We start from the raw sequence: 21,186 nt of genomic DNA, 5'->3' as shown, positions 1-21,186 counted from the left end.
GTATAACAGACATCCTCCTTTGTCTGGCTATATAGGGATATATAGGCCTGCTTGAGTTTATTGTTTTCTGGGCTTTACCCATGTGTCTGTGATGTGTGGCCATGTGGCTTGGAGCTGTGGTGGTGATAGTAGTAGTGTGCTGTTTTGTTTTTGACACATAGGGCTGTGTGTCTTTCCATTGTTCCTGTTGGCTTACTGTTGTTTACATCCCTATTGCTGCAGGTCACTGATGCTGCATCCATCCGACATGATACACAAATTAAGGATAAACAAGTTCCACTTCCACTACATTTGTATTTTAGTTCTTTGCTATTCTTACTCTTACTGAGGGTACTAATAATACTAGTAGTTAAAATTAAAGCAAAAAAAATTCCACATTTGACTGATGTTCTTCTGCTTTCTTTGCTTGTAGGTGCACAAAGACTGAGGAGGAGGTGGTGGCTGTCATCATTCATCGCCCGTTGTACTGCCAGACAGACGTCCTTCAGTTCTACGTCACGTGTGGTGTGACTCACCTGACCAGGCATCTCAGTAACTTGTGCTGCTGCTGACATCTGAAGAATATGGGCCCAAAGAAAGCAGGTACCAGGTCCTCCAAGACCAAGAAAGTTGCTGAGAAGAAGAAGAAGGAACAGAAGAAGAAAGTGACACTCAAGTCTGGTGTTGACCCCAAAACCTTTTTTGGGGAAAAAAAAGTAGGCCTGCAGCAGTGGTGTCCGGGGTGCAAGCTGGGGCCAGCACCTCTGCATCAGTGGGGCCAAGCCACCAACCCAGGCCCAACCAGATGAGTGTGGAAGAGGTAGCCAGCCTAATGGTGGAAAGCAGTGATACTGAGCCTGACCCAAACTTATCGCTATCTCAAAGTAGTACACAATCAACGCAAGAGGGAACAAAGCAGAAAACTGGTGAACAACAACCACCACCCGCAATAGTAGATGTTCAACAACAACAACAACAACCACCGCCCGCAATAGTAGTTGTTCAACAACAACCACAACCACCGCCCGTAATAGTAGTTGTTGTTCCTCCCGAAGTCAGGCAGTTCAGGAAATTGAGCCTCATGCGGAGCAAGAAGAAGAGGAAGCCACTCATGCAGTAGATCTATTGTCTTCCAAATCCCCACCAAGGAAAAGGAGGGTTAGTCCATCGAGTTCTTCGCCAAGCATCCCTTCTGATGATCTAGATGTCAATTAGGAGCCACAACAATCTGAGCATGAGAGGGAGAGACATCCCAAGACCAGGCTAGAGAAAAGGAAGGTTCCAGCAAGCCTTACACTTATAGAGGTCGATGTAGTACAGCAAGATAATGATGATGATGAGGAGTCAGACCCGTCATCACAAGCATTACTCCTGGCTCCAAGGACATGGAGACCAACATTTTCACCCTATCCCGAATGGCTGCGACTAGTAGGGATGTAGCATGCATAACTCCAACACAGACATCACCAACACGACCTCCAGCTTCCATTTTTACATTAGCAAAGGGCCGGCAGCGTCCTACATCATGCACAAGCTCCACCTCAGCAGAATTAGGTACTGGTACTAATGCGCAGCCACATAGTGACATTCAACACTCACCCTCCAGTTCATCCGGCATTGGAAGTGGCACCTCTAGCAGGAAACAAATGTTAAGCTCCCCAGTGTGGGACTTCTTTACGGTTAGCGCAAATGAGGACAACATTGCTATATGCTCCATTTGTCATTCCTCTGTTAGTCATGGTAAGCTTGGTACAAACTATGGTACCGGAGGCCAAATGACCCATTTGAAAAAACACCACGCTATCAAGTGGGAGGACCACCTTCGTAGCATAAAAGCAGGAACCATTAATGTTGGTGTGGAAGTAGTAGAAGGTCCACTCACGGTCGAACAGGAAGAAGAACAGGGAGACATTCTATCTGGTAGTGGTACACAAAGGACCCCTGTCCTCAGCACTGCAGTGGTACAACCCATATTCCCCGCATCAGCAACATCTCAGTGGCACCAGAGTAAGAGTCAGCCAGAGAAATCAAGGAGTACTGCTGCGAAGTCTGCGATGCAAAGTCCTGCGTCGAGCATAACCGAAAGAAATACCAAGCATCGTACCATTCTTAGCATGTTTAGGCAGGAGGGAAAGTACGAGCGCAACCACCCAATAGCACGTTTGTACAATGCTAAGCTTGCTAAAATGTTCGCACTGGACCTTCTCCCTTTTTCTTTTGTTGAAGGGTGGGTTTTCTGGAATTTGTGACAACCATCTGCCCAAAATGGAACGTTCCCAGCCGCTACTATTTTGCCAGAGTTGCTGTTCCAGCACTACACCACGACGTGCTGTAATTGCTTGGAAAAGCCTTACATCAGAGTGCTGTTCATAGTATCCACCTGACAACAGACATGTGGACCAGTTGCCAAGCCACTGATTACATGTGCATCACTGCACACTGGATCTTTTTTTCAGGTGTTAGAGACAAGCTATCTGCAGGCGTTGACACTGTTGAGATTTTTAATGAGACTCGCAGACATGCAACTGTAGCCATGTTTGTTATGGAGAAATCTCATACTGCTGCAAACATTTTGGCTGAGTTTAACAGCAAGGTCTTTGAATGGCTGCCACCAAAAGACCTTAACATTGGTTTTGTTGCCACCAACAATGGCAGTAATGTAGTTAAGGCCATGAAAGATGGTGGCTATTTCAGGGTCCCTTGTTTGGCACACTGCATTAACATTGTTGTTCAAGACTTTCTGAAAAATGAAAGCAAAGTCAGCAACTTACTTGCAGAAGAATGTGCACGCATTTCAACCATTCATTTAAATCCCGGAAGAAGCTACGGGTGATTCAACGTGAGCATAAAATGCCAGTCTAAGCACTCATCCAGGAGGTCCCAACACCTTGGAACTCAACTTATTACATGCTTGATCCTCTGTTTGAGCAGAACATACCACTTAATGCTTATGTCATGACAAGAAGATTAGGGGATCCTACGGTTAAAGCCATGACCGTTGAGATGTGGCAATGGGACCTCATTAAATGCCTGACAGAGATGCTACTTCCTTTTGAGGTCTTCACATGTGCAGTCAGCAGGGAGGACTGTACTATGGGCCAAGCTATCCCATTGTTGTACATGCTAGAGCAAGAGCTGAAGGAGGTGTCTGAAACATACGAAGGTGTGGAAGAAAAACTTGACGCATGTTATTTGGCGAACGCCTTAGCCGCCCGCTTATCTGACAATACAAGGATTCAAAATAAGATTGTACCACATCGACATTACATTATTGCCACAATTTTGGATTCACGGTACAAATTATTTCTGAACAGTAACGCAGTAATTCCATTTTCAGAAGGGGATGTTGCTAAGTACAAAACTTTAATAGCTGAGGAAGCCACTGATTTAGGAAACAAACAGCTCTCAATTAGAGTCCTGCCAGTGCCAGCCCAGGACAGTGCAAGTACTACAGGGCATCCTCCAGAGTCAAGTTCTTCTTCAGAGCATGAGAGCAGTGCATTTGCTTCCCAGCAGTCACCAATACTACCAATAACAACAACAGCACCAACAGGATCTGATTCATCAGACACAACCAAAAAAATTGCTGCTTGGTTTCTACTGAAAGGGATGGGTAAGTCCGTTGCTGTCACAAAGCCAAAAGAGGCCAAGCAAATCGAAGCACCACTGAACATTGAGCGGATTGTCCAGGCCTATGTGGATGACACAACAGAGGTGTTCATGGAGCAAAGCCCATTGGTGTATTGGTATGGGAAAAGAAGCCAATTGCCAGTGCTCAGCAGGCTGGCGATAAAGTATCTGGCTTGCCCTGTCGCAAGAGTCTCTTCTGAGCGTGTTTTCAGTGCTGCTGGTGCCATTGTAACTGTGAAAAGGACCAGTCTCTCGCCCAAAAGCGTGGAGAGGTTATTCATGATCATACCACCAGACTACAAAATACGTGAATCACAGCAGGAAGAGGAGAGCGAGTCCGAAGACATAACTAATGGGTTACATAACCTACTTCTGTCCGAACCACCAGGGTTTGAGGACAAGCTCCTCTTCCCTGACAAGTAGGCCTTCAAATTGTTACTTTCTCCCTTCCTTTATTTGGGTGTATATCTGTCTTTCTGGTTCAAATCAAACCACAACAAATCCATCACCACCGTCTCTTTTTATTTACCTATTGGAGTTGCACGTCTGTGCATTTAACTGTCCACTCCACTCCTCAGAGTCCTGCTCCATCTTCCTGACTCGCCCTCATCACTGTCTTAAGGCTACCACCTCTGTCTGCAGGCATACACATCTCTTCACTGTCAGAACTTGAGCAGGCATCCAAAACTAAAGTAAACTCATCATCACTTTCAGAAGGCTCGGCAGCATCTGTGATCTGACAGCCAAAGAGAAGAGCAAGACAGGTATATGAAATGAATGATGCCATGCATTGCATTGACTCTGAGCAAATGTGCATGGAGTAGAACTATACTGATAGTTTAATAATGACCAAGTACTTGTGACTAAAGTGATAGTCAATGTTTCCATGTTGTTTAATAATATTAACCAATTGTACTCCTACTACTGCAGGTGCAGTCTGGACTTACTTAATTGTAGTCACTCACTACAGACTGAGTTGCTGTTGGTCTGTTGGACAACACGTACACGTGCCACACCTGATGATGATGACCACCATACTATCTTTGCACGCTGTTAGTCAGTTGGATCTGAGATGATTGATGGAATATGTTTCAGGAAGTGGAATACAAGGTAAAAACAACCAATCAACAATAACCACAAGAGACCTAGGCTACATGTGTTTGCAGTGGCGGAGTAGAATAGTGGTATGATTGATGACTGACAATGGCGCATTGATTTAGTCACTTGATTTGGAAAATGCTAGGTTGCTGTATATGCCTTTTGTCAGGCTGCGTGAAAAATTAAGGTAAATGCAGTTTGGGTCACAAACTCACGGCCCGGTGTTGTGGTCCTGTTCCGTGCTGACTCCTATTTTGTTGTCCTTCTAGATTAATGCTGTGCAACTAGTAAAGTGGAGTTAGACACAATGTATCCAAGCCGCCTCAGTCTGAAAGTCTTCTCGCTCACGAGTCTTGTCTTTTTGCACTACACCGTAATTGAATTTTATTTTTTCATTCAGTTATTTTGTAATAACTCTTTTCTTTTTCCATCAACACTTACAGGCCGGCCTTTTACCCAGTGCTATTATACTTAGAGCAACAACTCACACTTACCTTACCAATCCTCATCATCCAGCCAGTGGCACCCAAGAATGATATTCAGAGTGTCCATGGAAGGGAGGACCAAGATGAATGACGAGATACAACTACACATTTGGACCTGGATAATACAGTAATTTTAGTATCATTTTCGTATTTTATTTGATTCCATTTTCCTCTTAATTTATTTTACGCTTGTGCGACTTTGTTTGGTAATTGCTCCATAAACATATTTCTTAATTTTCTTTACTAGCTTTCAGCCCGCTACAGCAGGTGTTAGGGTTTTTCTGAGGGCATACAGCCTAGGCAAATGTCATATATAAGAAATACTTCCTTGTACTGTCGAATTGTGTAGTAGTAGTTTAAGTACCACTCATTATTATTAACCATCAAGTTATAACTTATCTTCATCATGCATACATTTCCTTTTTCTACCTTTATTTTAGATTTATTGGGTAGTAGATCCTCAATCATCGTCTTCATTGTTTTGCTTTTGTTGTATCCATGTGTTATGTTTTTCTTTGTCTAACCTTTCCCCAATCCCCCATTCCCATCTATTCATCAAACCCTAACCCTCTTACCCCGGGCTGTGTGGTTTTATATTGAGGTGTGATGTGACTACATTAAATCTACACCAACAATTGATCACACGCTTGCTGGGGCAGATGTGGTGAAAGCAACACTAATTAAATGTCAACGAGGCAGGGCCAGGATCTTCTTCTGCTTGCCCACCCAAGCTCTGTGTATGTACAAGTCAATTAATTTTCCAAAGGGACCCACCGAATACATCTAATTAATTGCCGCCATTGTTTGGATTTAATTTTACAGCATTAAAGTTTACGAATTAGGATTGTGTTTAAGTGACTCCTTCAACACAACTACAGTTGAACTTCTTATTTTCTTGTACTTGGCAGTCCCTGACATCCATTGTTCTCTTTTAGTTTAGCAGTTGCAATATTGTTTTTTGTCAGTCTTGTTATGTACTGTACTTTTCTACTACTCCCACATTGTCTCTCAGGCAATTGACTGTCTCTTTGTTTTTATTTGCAAATGCTAGTGCCAGTGTCTACTACTACCATCACACAACCACAGCATCATCTCCATTGTCTTGGGAAAGCATGCAGCCCTTGCGGTGCCAAACTTAATCATCATCAATCACAGGTAAGATAAGTTTGCTGGGAGGCATATTGGAGGAGAGACTGGTAGTACTAATAGGACAAATATAACTCAGTGAGGGGTACCGCATCTATCTGTTTGCATGTTACAAATGTGGCCAATCAATAAATTATTTAAATCAAAAACACTGGCCGCTGCCCTGCATCTGCAAGTAAACCTTGTGACGTACATTAATTTGTGAAGCAGTAACTCCACCACAAAACATTAACATCATATGTGTACGTTTAAAATAAATAACATTTATTCATGTCCTAAAAAAATATCCTCTCCCTAACCCCAACCAATGTCCAAGTCCAAAGAATGTCCCAGAAAAACCCCAACACCCAATTCCCACCCACCAACAAAAGTATTAAAAAAGGGGCAAATGAACAGTGTCCATTATAATCTGCGGGATTTGAGGTGGTTGTCCACTAATATCTTCACACGCTCCTCTAATTGATCCTCCAGCTTTGCCACGAGTAGGAGAATTTGTTGCCGAAATGCACGGCACTTACATTTGCATCCATGATGCGGGGAGGCAGCAGATGTTTAGAAATGCCAGCGGTGGGTGGCTGCCTGACCACGGCGCCGTACTCCTGCAGGTGGGGCCTGGCTGGGGCCCGAGGCATTGGAAGAGGCAGCAGCTGCTGCTGCCGCCTCCTCCTCCTCCTCGGCCTGAGCCACCAGCCGGCGGTATTCTTCCACAATGGCCTGCAGTTTCCTTTGCCGAGCCCTGGCTGACAACTCCTTCCGGGATGGTTTTTGGGAAGGAGTATCTATAAAGAGAGAAACAGAATTGTAACCGAAACTCTTAGCAAATCAGTAACACAAAATTAATTCAACAAATAGTGGCACAGTTGCACTAGCAAGCACAGTACATAAAATTGGTGGTAACTTTAAGTAGCTATCCTCCTGTTTCCCCGGCCTGTAACATTTGTTGGAGTTTTGTTCCAGCATTATATTTGGCCTAGTACTATGGGTGGACTTCAGTACACAGAAGAACACCAGTCTTCAGTTCTCTAAAGTAAACTCTAACATCAATAATCAGCCCAAGCTAGTGCAAAGTTACAAACAAGTAAGAGAAGTGCAGAGCAGCACCTGTGTCATACAATCACAGAAGAATTTGAAACGGAATTGATCTGCAATGTAACTAAGCGCACCAGTTATCGTGTTACTTATACGTCCAAGAATTATACACAATACTTTTACTACTATATATATATTACTAGCTACTCACCAAGCCCCACGACCTCGACACCTAGCAGGTCCAACAGGTCCTGCTCCCGGTCCAGAATGTCTGCCCACCAAGCAGCGGAAGACTGCCTGGCGCACCTTCGCCCACCGGCGGTGACGCTCCTCTGTGAGGTAACCGGAGCCTGGCCTGCCGCCTGCTGCCAAGGTCAAGGGGAAGTGGCGCTGGATGAAAAAAACCAGGGCGGCTTCCTCCACCTCCCCGAAAAGTTGCCGGGCCTGCACCCCTGCAGGTCGCATTCTGCCACAAGGCAGCCGGCTCTTGGGCCCAGATGCCTTGCCCTTCGAGCCGGTACTGCTGCTACCCTTTGGTTCTGGGGTGGAGGCGGAAAATAAAAGTTAGAACAAAAGGAAAAATGTTAGGGGGAAGAAGCAGCTTAAAGAAAGAAGTAAAATAAAACAGTAGAAAAGTGAAAAAAAAGTTGTAAAAGTAGAAATAAAATGCAAAATATAAACTTAGGGACAGAGAGAGAAAGATGATAAGTAAAAAAAAGTCAGAAAAACTGTGAAAATAAGTAAAGATTGCAGAGATAAAAGCTGGATAGAAAACTAGGCCCAGAACTAAATCATTGAGTGTGAAAAACAAGATGGTTGCGCCCATAGCAACCACGTGGGTAAGTTTGCACGATATTTCTCGCTAACACGCACTTTGTCTGCGCGAACAAGTAGATGTGTTCCCGAACATGACTTGCACAACGCGAACACGTTATGCGCGACCCGGAACAGGAAATAAGGCAATGCGAGCGGGCGGGACAATTGAAAAAACAAGATGGCCACGCCCATAGCCCACCGCATGGGTAAGTTCGCGCGCTACAATCCCCCGAGCACGCAGACAGCGCCCCAAACACGAACAACGTGCTCCAGAGCAAGAAAAAAGGCTTGCGAATGGGTCCAACAAGCTACTACTCATGCTTGCAAAGCTACGCGAAGCTCGCTTAGTGCAAGAACGTTTGCACGTGGCTTCGCGTAGCGCGACTACGCGTACTACGCCCACCCCTAGAATCATGGCGATGTTTCAGCGGTATGTTCCTAGTAGACTAGTCTGGTCCTTAGATAAAAACCTGTTAATACTATCTAGGTAGGGTTGCGGACAGGCTGTGGAATTCCCTCCCGGAAGAGCTTTCTAGTCAGGCTTCTCATTCTCTCTTTTTACTTAAAACCTTAAAAACATGGCTCTTTTCAAAGATTTCAATTTGAGTATGCTGTCTGGTTCACATCCCCCTCAGTCTGTAAAAGCGCCTTGACACCCTTGGGCTTAGTTCACGCTCTACAAATCCAACACTTACTTACTTACCGTAGGTTTCAGGGGCGTAATAGTTAGTTGAACATTTCACTTGTACAAAACCATAGAAATTCCCCCATTATAGTTAGTTCAGCTAACTAACTCGCGCCCGCAATACATTGCTAATGACGTCACATATTACATCACTCATGACATAGTCAGTGACATCACTGTTGACATAATTGATGACATCTCAAATGACATCACGGACATCAATAGAGCGCCAAATGGCTATACTATCACGTGCGGTCTTAAATTGAACCCTCTTGTAATACTTTGGGTTGTTAGTTCTAAAAAGAAACATGCTATACTCTTCATCTAACATAAATTTATTAGAGAAAATATTACTCATAGGATTGATTAAGCTACGGAGACTGCCAATACAAGCTGACCAAAAGTATGTTTTAAAATCAGGAAAATCAAGACCCCCCTGTCCAAAGGGGAGTTTTAGTAGATCCATTGCATGACGTGCTTTCTTATAGCCCCATATAAAACTGCTTAAAATCCTGTCCAACTGTTTAAAGAAAGAGTTATTTACCCGCAGGGGAATAGACCGAAACAAGTTTAGAGATTTGGGCAAGATCTTCATTTTTATTATATTTATTCACCCAACAATACCTATAGGTAACATGTGCAATTTTTTGAGTGACTTGACTGTCTCTTTCAATAATTTTTCATAATTCAGGAAGATTATCCTATCTATCCTCGAAGTAACTTTGACCCCCAAATAAGTAGCGGCCGAACAAACTCCCTATATTGGAGCCGGGGATTTATAATTTAGTAGAACTTGAGTTTTGTTAGTATTTAATCTATTTCCTGAAATTGCCCCAAACCTCCTTGTCTCCTCGGCTATCCCCTTCAATGCCTCTTCCGCATCCTTTGAAAACACTACAATGTCATCTGCACACGAGATGACTTTAAGAGAATTTGCTCCTAGTATGAAAGGGCTAATTCGTGGCTGGTTTTGCAAAGCCGAGATAAATGGCTCTATAAAGAGAGCGAATAATAATGGCGATAAAGGGCATCCGTGGCGGGTGCTACGAGAGATTGGAAAATTTGGAGATTGTAGTCCAGCATATTTTATTTTAGCACTAGGTGGATCATACAGACCTTGTACCCATTTCATACATTGGCCTTTAATGCTAAATGCTAAGAGTGTGGCCCATAAAGATGCTGTCACAGCCATATTTACATGAGCAGTGGTATCTCTCCCTAGAATGAACCCATGTTAATGAGGGGATACCAGACTGGGCATTATCGGGGTGAGACGGGTCGCCAAGAACTTAGCAAAGATTTTTGCATCAGTGTTTATAAGTGAAATTGATCAATATGAACCACATATTTTTTTTTTAAAAGAAGACAATTTGTGTAATATTCCATGATCCTGGGACATTTCCTCCTATTCCGTTAGATCTTATTACCTGACTAAAGTTTAAGGGTGGGCGTAAAATCCGTTTGGCGGGCGAATTTGCGGATTTTCCGCGATTTCGCGATCCGCGAATCTCGCGAAATCGCGGTAAAATCCGCAAATCAGCGGGGACGAATTTTCAGCCAAGCAAGGGTTACAGCAGCAGGTGCAAAAGTTGAACCTAATTTCTATGTAACCTTTTACAAAAGGGTTACAAACAAATTAACTTCAACTTGGACACCTGCTGCTAATTGCTTCCTGGCGCCTCGTTGCCTACTTGCAACTATTCTCTGACCCTGCTCTGACCCTTGAAGCAGGGTCAGAGAATAGTTACAAGTAGGCAACGAGGCACCTGTCCAAGGAATTAAACCTCATCAGGAAGCACTTACAGATATAAAAAACAGGAAGAAGGGGGAGGATGGCAAATACACCCATTTTGAGTTGTCAGGAGGGGTTAAACTAAAAGAGACCTTTACAGCACAATTTTCATATGCATTTTGCTAAAAATAAAAAGCTGTATGTTCTGTAGGGGCAACTCAGGAATCTGGCCCTTCAGAGCTCCGGCCTCCCTTTCTTTCTCTCGTTCTCTCTCTCCCTCTCTCTTTCCCTCTCTTTCTCTCTCTTTCTATCTATCTATCTATCTATCTATCTCTCTCTCCCTCTCCCATAAACGACTGCATCGGTAACTTCGCTATGCAAGCGGCTCGCGAAGACGCAAAAATCCCCGTGAACACGCAAAAAACCCAGCGAACACGCAAAAAACAAAAATCCGCAAATTCAAACAAATTCGCGAATTTTGCGGATCGCAAATTCGCAAATCCGCAAATTCACGAATTCGCGAAATTCGCCCATGCTTACTAAAGGGTAACAATAAATCATCCATACAGATCTTATATATATCGTTCCATAGGTATAGAGTCTTCCCCTGACGCTTTACCCAGTGGCAGAGCGCCAACTGCCAGTTTGATTTCTTCCATCGTTATATCCCTTGCCAGTGACTCAGATGTTTCCTCCCCCATAGTTTTCAATGAGCTATTTTGTAGATACTTAGATATATCCTCCTGTTTTGGTTGGATCTCTGGGGTATTCTGCTCTTGATTATAATCAGCAAACTGTTCTAATATCTGGTGTGGGCATTCATACAATGTATTATTAAACCCCTTGATGACCTTCATAAGAGTCTTTGCCCTATCCTCTGCTACTTTAAATGCGAAAATCCTCCCTATTTTTTCGCCACTCCCATACTGAGATAACCGATATTTACTACGTTTTGCTATACTCTTTTCCCTGAATTTCTTTTTTAATTCCGATTTCAAATCAATTAAAGTATACCCCAGTTCCTCTATATTTATAAGACTGCTCAGTACTGCCTCTCTTGTTGACTCTCTGTCGTGCGAATGGCTGTAATATTCACTTCTGATTCCTTTTTACACTCTTCATTTTGTTTCCATATGAATTGCTGGCTGAATCCCCTAATGCTTGCCTTGCATGTATCCCATACTACGATAGGCAAAGCTGACAAAATATTTATTTTAAGAAATTCCATAAGGTGTCCCCTAATCTGAGATACAAAGTATTCGTCTGATAGCAAATATCTAGGGAAAGAAAAAAGGCTGGATCCCTATCTCTCCCTTAAGATCCTAAATGAGAGGAGGATGGGGTTGTGGTCAGAAGAAACCCTTGGACAGATTTCCATGATACTTGATCCTAAAATGTTGTCTGACACCCAAGCCATGTCAATTCTAGAGCAAAGCTTATGTGCAGCAGAATAATATGTGTAGCCTGCTATATTTGGGTATAATGTCCTCCATACACTCTTCATAGCATGTAATCGACCCAGCTCCCTGATTGCATCCTTTGAAAAGCCCCTCGCCTTGTGGTGTCTATCCCATAATCCATAATACAATTAAAATCTCCCACTACCACCCGTTCCCCCTCCCAATTCAGCAATTCCATATTTACATTATTTATTACAGTGGGATCGTCTATATTAGGACCATACAATGCACATGATCCATCTGCCCCCTTTATCAGACATTACCTTACCCACATCAGCTCTAAATCGTTTATGCTTTAAAATGGCAACTCCACGTACAGAAACATTTTGAGCCGAGCTTACTACCACATCATATTCTAGTTGCTTTAATAAACCTCAGTCTTTATAAGAAATGTGCCTTTCTGATAGCAAAATTATCTGGGGGTTATACATCTTTAGTTCTTCAGTGAATAACCGTCTCTTATTCCTGCTATTCAAGCCTGCTACGTTCCAAGCTAAGCATTTTACCCACTCCATTTCACAAGTAATTCCCTGCTTTTTTTCCTATTAATTGATTCAATTAACCTAACATAGCTCATAGCCATCCTAGTCTTTTTCCCTTCCCTTCTCAATACCCTCATGTTGACTTTTTCTTTTTTTCTGCACCCTCCCCTAACCCCCTACCTGACCCCCTAGTCCCAAACCCTCCTACCCCTGCTTCTAGAAGGAGGAATCATCCCCTTTTTACAGCTGCAGTTGAAGTGGCAGCCATCTGGACCCAAGTCCCCACAATAGCTCCCGAGATAGGCACACCCCTGCAATAAGTTACCACAAAAAAAATAATAGAAGAAAGGAGTAGGAATCTAAGCAGCCCCCTCTTTCTGTCATTTGTACAGCATTTCTTTCACTTCTGATGCAGAAAGAAAAAAAAACTTTTGCCCTCCTTTCATGATCTTCAGACGGGCGGGTTCCTGCAAAAATACTTGAGCCCCTGTGTCCTTTAATGGGTCGATTAACTGTCTTAATGGCCTTCTCCTGTCCATTGTGGCTGCACAGAAATCTGAAAGAAAAAAAATAGAAAAAGACTCAACGGCTATTGGCCACCTAAGGCCAGCTTTTAAAGAGGCTGCTTGTCGCAGCAAAAAGTTCCCAAATTACCACCCTTTGTATCTGGCAATCCCAATCCCAATCTCTGAGATCTGGGAAAGCCTTTTTGAGAATCTGGACTATAAAGGCTCTAGGATCTGATCCCTCTTTACCTTCAGGTATTCCAAACATTTCAGATTATGTCAACTATGGCTGGGTTCTAAATCTTCCAATTTGAGTTGCATGTTCGTAAGTTGCTCTTCATGCTGCAGAACCGAGCTTGTTTTTAGTTGTAGCTTCTTCTGTACAGGCAACTCTCTGTTATAGCTACGTCATCTCTTCCTTCATGGCCCCAACTTTCGCTGTCACATCTTTCAGAGTGTTTTGGATATTATGATCATCTGTTCTAACTTGAGCGGCAAGCTCCTGTGTCTCTTCCATTTGATCCTTCAGAGCATGTAAGATCATTGACAATATTGCAGCTTCATTATCCTGAGCCCCTTCATTCTGGAGATCTTCTGTCGTATAAGACATATGAGTTAGTGGAGATAATGGAGACAGGGAGGGTCCAGACACTGGGCACGGCCCATTGTAGCTTGCATTTCTTGACTTTTCAGGTAGCCTTTCTGTATTTGAATCTGACTCAGGTGTAGGGCCATCCACAGCTTTCGCTGCACCTATTCCGCCATCGATTAGACCAACATCCGACAATCTTACTATCACAGTCTTGATCCCCCCTTTAGACTGAACCAATTTCCCCGTGGGACTATTGTCTGTTGACTCTTTGGTTTGCATTACTTTCTTTTTCCCCGACCCCATATTAGATACTTTTTGCACCCTGCTCACGTCTTTCACGACCTTGGACTTCAAATTCTTTTTCATAGGGGTCGTCTGTACCAGTAATTTTCCCTTTGTATCTATTTGAGGTCGCTGTCCGGTTGATAAGTCTGTGGAGCTTTGTCTCATCTGCTCCTCATCTTGAATCACCTTAGAATTGACCAAAATACTATTATTGCTGGGTATTACAGCAGCATCAATTATTATACATTCAATATGCAAGGTAGCCGGTGAAATATCCGGAGTATACACTCCCCCGTCCAGCACATTATTTTGCCCCGACTCCAGTGACCCGGAGATATTAAGATTATTGCTGCCCTCTCCTGGGTGTATGGGCTCTATTGTACCATCCAAAAGATAGCAGCAGATTGCACACCAGGTTCCGATGACTCGTCATTAGAAATTTCCTTACTCTCCTTATTCTTGTTACTCTTATGATTTTCCAGAGTTTCCACGACCCCGTCCTCAGTCTCAGTCTTTAGTGCCTCTACCATCTTCATAGTTTCTTTGACCGTGCTGCCCATATTTCCATTTTCTAAAGTCTGCACCTGATTATGAGGGTGCTGTTGTGTTTGACTTACTCCCATAGAGCCCAGAGAAGCGGGCTCAGCGATACTTTGTTGCTCATTTATAGCATTAGTAATGATTTTTGTCAGTTTGTTGCCATTAGGGAATTCTGTGTCTATTTCAGAGAATTCTGCTGATTTTCTCGACTGTAAATACTTCAAGACTGGTTTACCCAATCTTGCGTTTTGTTTATTAGAGTCCACAATGTCGGTTTTTCCCGCTGCCTGATCTCTCCCTGGAAGCTCCGCTGAGCTTACGGAGCTCGCGCTCGCAGCTGCTCTCACAGGTACCGGCTGACGACGTGCCGCACAAGTCCCTCGGGCTGAGCTCTTTGATGGCGCCATACCCCAGATGATCAGGGTAAAGAGTAGCTACAAGGGATTTTGTTTTTAAATCTTACTCAATTATTTTTTGATTTTTGGTTCGTACCTATTTCACAATATTAAGATTTTTCTTGACATTGCCTTATATACATGTTACTTGTGTTTGAAATATGGTGTCATATAGTCGATTTCAATTCTATCCGACAACATTACATTTCAGTCTTGAGCATTGTAATACAGTGATAATTCCCGTCAGTGGCATCTAGTATCGTTTGAGTGATGTTTAACAGTTATAAATCGGGTGAATGTCTATCTAAGTGACATATCCGGGGTCTCGAGTGTTGACAGTTATTCATCAAGATTATATCTTAAGTATTTCTAGAAGCCTACTGTTGGATTTACTAATTCTACACATCAATACTTATGGACAGTCAGAGACGAAAGTGCATCTTAATAACAACATATCTATCTGGTAGACATTGTACACAGTGTCAGGTTTAAACAGAGTAAACAAAAATAGCAATTGATGGATATTTCTAATAACCTAATTTAGAATCTACTAATTCTAGGTTGACAAATGTGGGATATATAGACACATCATTCCTTATGGACAATCAGAGCCAAACATTGCATCTTGGTAACAATATCTCTATCTAGTAGGCATTGTACATGGTGTCAGGTTTAGCAAAGTCAATAACAATAACAATTGATGGATATAGTAACCCATATGGAATTATTTCATTCTCATGTGTATCTCTATTGGTGACATTGGTTGCAGCAGATAGTTAAGGTTCATTGTGAAAGCAGGTTAGGCAGGCTAAGGTTTGCCATTCCAGACTGGATTTAAGACCATTTTTTACTGAGTCTGCAATGCAGATCCATCGTTGTTCCTTCAGTGTTAAAATGCGGTCTACGCTTGCTTGTCTGATTGAAGGTTTTATTACTTCTACAACCCACCACCTTAGATCTTTAGCAGTGTGTTTGGCGCGTGTAAAATGCTCTACAAGTGGAGCATTCTCCACTTGGCATCGAACCCTGGATTGATGTTGGAAGATGCGTTGTTTTATTTTTTGAGTGGTTTTACCAAAATATCTTAAACCACAGGGGCATTCTATGCAATATACAACATTTGTTGTATTGCAATTTGAAAAACTTTTTAGAAGGATGGTTTTACCATTTAGTGTAAAGTCTTTGCAGGTTTTGGAGGTTTGACATGCTAGACAACTATTGCATTTATAATGCCCAATGAGAGGACTGAGTTGGCGCATATTATCCACTCTGTTTGTGTCTTTTTCTGTATACGCATGTACTAGGCGGTCTCTTAGGTTACAACCCCGTTTGAATGCAAACCTGGGTTTATCATGTAATTCTGGTAAATTTGACAATAAAGACCACTGTCTGTTTATTAGTTTGTTGGATGCTGTGCCAAAAGTGGTGACACATACTAACTTGGTCTCAGTGGTCTTGGTTTTAGTTGCCAGTAGACGCTCCCTATCATTGTACCAAGCTCTTTTAAGAGAACGTTTGAGTAGTCTATTTGGATAGCCTCTATCGTGTAGTTTAAGTTTATGCTTTTGGGCCTCCGCAAAATAATCCACACGTCTCGTACAGTTCCTTCTGAGTCAAAGAAACTGTCCGAAGGGCAGTCCGTCTTTCAGCGCCTGCGGGTGGTGACTTTCATATTTTAAAAGAGTGTTTCTAGCCGTGGGCTTTGTAAACAACGTAGTATAAAGGTTGTTATCGTTCACCTTTATTGAGATGTCTAAGAAGTCCATACTTCCATTATTGTAAATCATGGTAAATTGTACATTTTTGTTCTGAGCATTGAGCCACTGATGGAATTCGGCTAAGATCTCATTGTTGCCATGCCAGATAAAAAAGATGTCGTCAATATATCGAGACCAGCAACGAATGTTGGATGCGTACGGATTGTTATTGTTGTAAATATATTGTTCCTCAAAATGGGAAACATATATATTGGCTATATCTGGAGCGAAAATCGCTCCCATCGCCACCCCTTTTAGTTGCTGATAGAAGGTTCTATCACAGATGAAAAAATTCTCTCAGAGTGGAATGCGAGTACATTCTAGTATGAAATCTGTAGGGACAGCGTGTGGTCTTATCCTGCTGTCTAGTAGGTTTTCCAGAATAAGTAGGACTTCGCTTTGCGGAATGTTCGTATAGAGACTCTCAATGTCCATGGACACCAAGAGCTCTAAATTACTGTCAAAGGTTAGATGTTCAACCTTATTAATTACTGCTGTTGTGTCTTTTACGTAATGTTCAGAGTCTATCGCAAATGGTCTTATGAAGAAATCGGCATATTCTGCCAATGGTTTGAGAATTGAATTACAGCCTGCCACAATGGCCGGCCGGGTGGATGGGTAGTGTCTTTATGTATCTTAGGCAGTATACATACTGCAGGGACTGTAGGTGTACGGTTGATCAGAAAGCTAGCCTCCTTTTCACTAAGCCACCCTCCATCTTGCCCCACCTTGCAAAGTTCTAAAATCTTTTTCTCAAGTGAGGGTGTGGGATTGCTCTTCAATTTGCGGTAATTGGTTTCTATTGCAAGTTGTCTATGTAATTCTGAATTGTAAGCATTCTCATCCCAGAGGATAATCCCTCCACCCTTGTCGGCTGGTTTAATAACTGTGTCTGATAAAGATTGTAAGTCTGTCTGTGCACAATATTCTTCTTTCGTGAGATTGTATTTCACGTATGGTAGTTTCTTAAAAAGATTCTCTGTTTCAGTAATCACAGCGTTTTCAAAGGTGATTCTTTCTTTCAAGACCATGCCATTTAGTGGAAAGAAAATAGATTTTTTGGTGGAGTCCTGTAGTATCATTGTTATCAGTGGTGGTTTTGTTAGCAAAGAAATTTCTAAGACGTATGGACCTAAATAATTTGTATAGTTCCAGTTTTGTAAGGAATAATTCACTTCTGTTTGTAGGTACAAATGAAAGGCCCTTGGATAGAACAGAAATCTGTGGATCTGAAAGTATGTGTTTAGATAAATTAAATATTGGGATGGTTTGATAATTTTTTACCATTCGTAATATTGGTTTCTGGTGCGTCGGAAGCCCGGAGTGTAATTCTTCCGACCCCATCCTCTGCGTGATGATTGTTGGCGTAAGGGTGGGCCCCGTGCCCTACGGTCCTGAGCTAAAAAAGCCTGTCGAGATGTAGAGGGTTGTTGATGATCGTGTCCTTGTCTCTGGTACTGATCTGAACCTTCCTCACTATTGGTGTCTGAATCAGTAAAGGAAAAGGTAGTTTGTTTCTGCTGTCCTCTATATGGGCCTTGGTACTGTCCCTGTTGTTGACCCTGTGGTTGATTCTGGGGGTTATAGAAGTCCTTATTTAAATAGGGATATGTCCTTTCTTTGCTGTAACGTTTAATGTCCAGTTGGAGTTTGTTGGTTTTCTTATGTGAGTTAAAGTCCTCAAAGTCCTTTATTGTGGCTGCTATTTTGTCCAAAAGGGCCTTGGCATTGACTATGTTTTTGTCACTATTTATCTTGCGTGAGCACTTGTTTGATGGAAAGCTGAAGTTTAATTTGAAGTCTTCGTCCTCTATGAAGATTATGCGAATATTTTTAACTTGCTAACCTGTTGGAATAATGTTTGCGTTTAGGCAGTCGGTAAGGAACTTAGCATGGAGTTCCGTGCGAACCAATTTTTTCCGGAGTCTTTCAAGTTGATTTAAATCGGATTCACATGGTAGTTGTGTTATAGGGCCACGTGCTCCTAGCAAGGAGGGGCCAGATGCAATTTTTAGGATGTATTCATCCGTATACGTCAGGGTCTCAGCCTCAGACATACAGAGTATTAAGAGATAAACTTAGACAAAACGACAAAAACACAAACCACTTAAAGAAGTGATCCACAACAGGCAGCTGCCTGCGCGTAACAATTTGTACAAACGTGGAAACCCAATATACCCTTGTAGGTTTGGGCGGTCAGTGATCAGGGTAAAGAGTAGCTACAAGGGATTTTGTTTTTAAATCTTACTCAATTATTTTTTAGATTTTTGGTTCGTACAATAGAACCAAATGTATCCTCAGGATAACTAGACAAGTTTATTAAACACTTTTATGAAGAAATAATACATTCATTAATGAAAAAATTAATTTAAAAAGTAAAAAGGCACACAGCAGGGAAGGGTTTATGTTAAAAGGAATTGTTAATATAGATATAAATCACAGAAAAAATTGATGGGGATACAGGTTGAACAAAACTATACAGAGACCATCATGAATAGCAACAGATACATATTAAATTGACAATTCATAACAGTAAAATCAACTCCAATAAGTAGAAAAGGAAACCAAATTCATAAATGTATCTTGATGTCCTATGGCAAAAAATGCCTGGGGAGATGATATTTATGTCGACGTTTCGGTCTTTTGGGCTGTCGTCAACAAGACCATCATCAGGACTAGTTTTTTTTAGAAAAAACCCCCTGTGCAAAAAATGACATACAATTAAAATTCATTGATGTGGTAACAAAAACAAGCACATACATAAACAATAAAGACACTACCCATCCACCCGGCCGGCTCATTGTGGCAGGCTGTAATTCAATTCTCAAACCATTGGCAGAATATGCCGATTTCTTCATAAGACCATTTGCGATAGACTCTGAGCATTACATAAAAGACACAACAGCAGTAATTAATAAGGTTGAACATCTAACCTTTGACAGTAATTTAGAGCTCTTGGTGTCCATGGACATCGAGAGTCTCTATATGAACATTCCGCAAAGCGAAGTCCTACTTATTCTGGAAAACCTACTAGACAGCAGGATAAGACCACACGCTGTCTCTACGGATTTCATACTAGAATGTACTCGCATTCTATTCTGTGAGAATTTTTTCATCTGTGATAGAAACTTCTATCAGCAACTAAAAGGGGTGGCGATAGGAGCGATTTTCGCTCCAGATATAGCCAATATATATGTTTCCCATTTTGAGGAACAATATATTTACAACAATAACAATCCGTACGCGTCCAACATTCGTTGCTGGTCTCGTTATATTGACGACATCTTTTTTATCTGGCATGGCAACAATGAGACCTTAGCCGAATTCCATCAGTGGCTCAATGCTCAGAACAAAAATTGACAATTTACCATGATTTACAATAATGAAAGTGTGGACTTCTTAGACATCTCAATAAAGGTGAACGATAACAACCTTTATACTACGTTGTTTACAAAGCCCACGGCTAGAAACACTCTTTTAAAATATGAAAGTCACCACCCGCAGGCGCTGAAAGACGAACTGCCCTTCGGACAGTTTCTTCGACTCAGAAGGAACTGTACGAGACGTGTGGATTATTTTGCGGAGGCCCAAAAGCTTAAACTTAAACTACACGATAGAGGCTATCCAAATAGACTACTCAAACGTTCCCTTAAAAGAGCTTGGTACAATGATAGGGAGGCTCTACTGGCAACTAAAACCAAGACCACTGAGACCAAGTTAGTATGTGTCACCACTTTTGGCACAGCATCCAACAAACTCAAAAAACTAATAAACAGACAGTGGTCTTTATTGTCAAATTTACCAGAATTACATGATAAACCCAGGTTTGCATTCAAACGGGGTTGTAACCTAAGAGACCGCCTAGTACATGCGTATACAGAAAAAGAAACAAACAGAGTTGATTATATGCGCCAACTCAGTCCTCTCATTGGGCATTATAAATGCAATAGTTGTCTAGCATGTCAAACCTCCAAAACCTGCAAAGACTTTACACTAAATGGTAAAACCATCCTTCTAAAAAGTTTTTCAAATTGCAATACAACAAATGTTGTATATTGCATAGAATGCCCCTGTGGTTTAAGATATTTTGGTAAAACCACTCAAAAAATAAAACAACTCATCTTCCAACACCAATCCAGGGTTCGACGCCAAGTGGAGAATGCTCCACTTGTAGAGCATTTTACACGCGCCAAACACACTGCTAAAGATCTAAGGTGGTGGGTTGTAGAAGTAATAAAACCTTCAATCAGACAAGCAAGCGTAGACCGCATTTTAACACTGAAGGAACAACGATGGATCTGCATTGCAGACTCAGTAAAAAATGGTCTTAATTCCAGTCTGGAATGGCAAACCTTAGCCTGCCTAACCTGATTTCACAATGAACCTTAACTATCTGCTGCAACCAATGTCACCGATAGAGATACACATGAGAATGAAATAATTCCCTATGGGTTACTATATCCATCAATTGTTATTGTTATAGACTTTGCTAAAACTGACACTATGTACAATGCCTACTAGATAGAGATATTGTTACCAAGATGCAATGTTTGGCTCTGATTGTCCATA

Source organism: Lissotriton vulgaris, chromosome 2_1 (genome assembly GCF_964263255.1).
Source record: "Lissotriton vulgaris chromosome 2_1, aLisVul1.2, whole genome shotgun sequence".
Classification (NCBI taxonomy): Eukaryota; Metazoa; Chordata; class Amphibia; order Caudata; family Salamandridae; genus Lissotriton; species Lissotriton vulgaris.
This window is presented reverse-complemented; position numbering follows the sequence as displayed.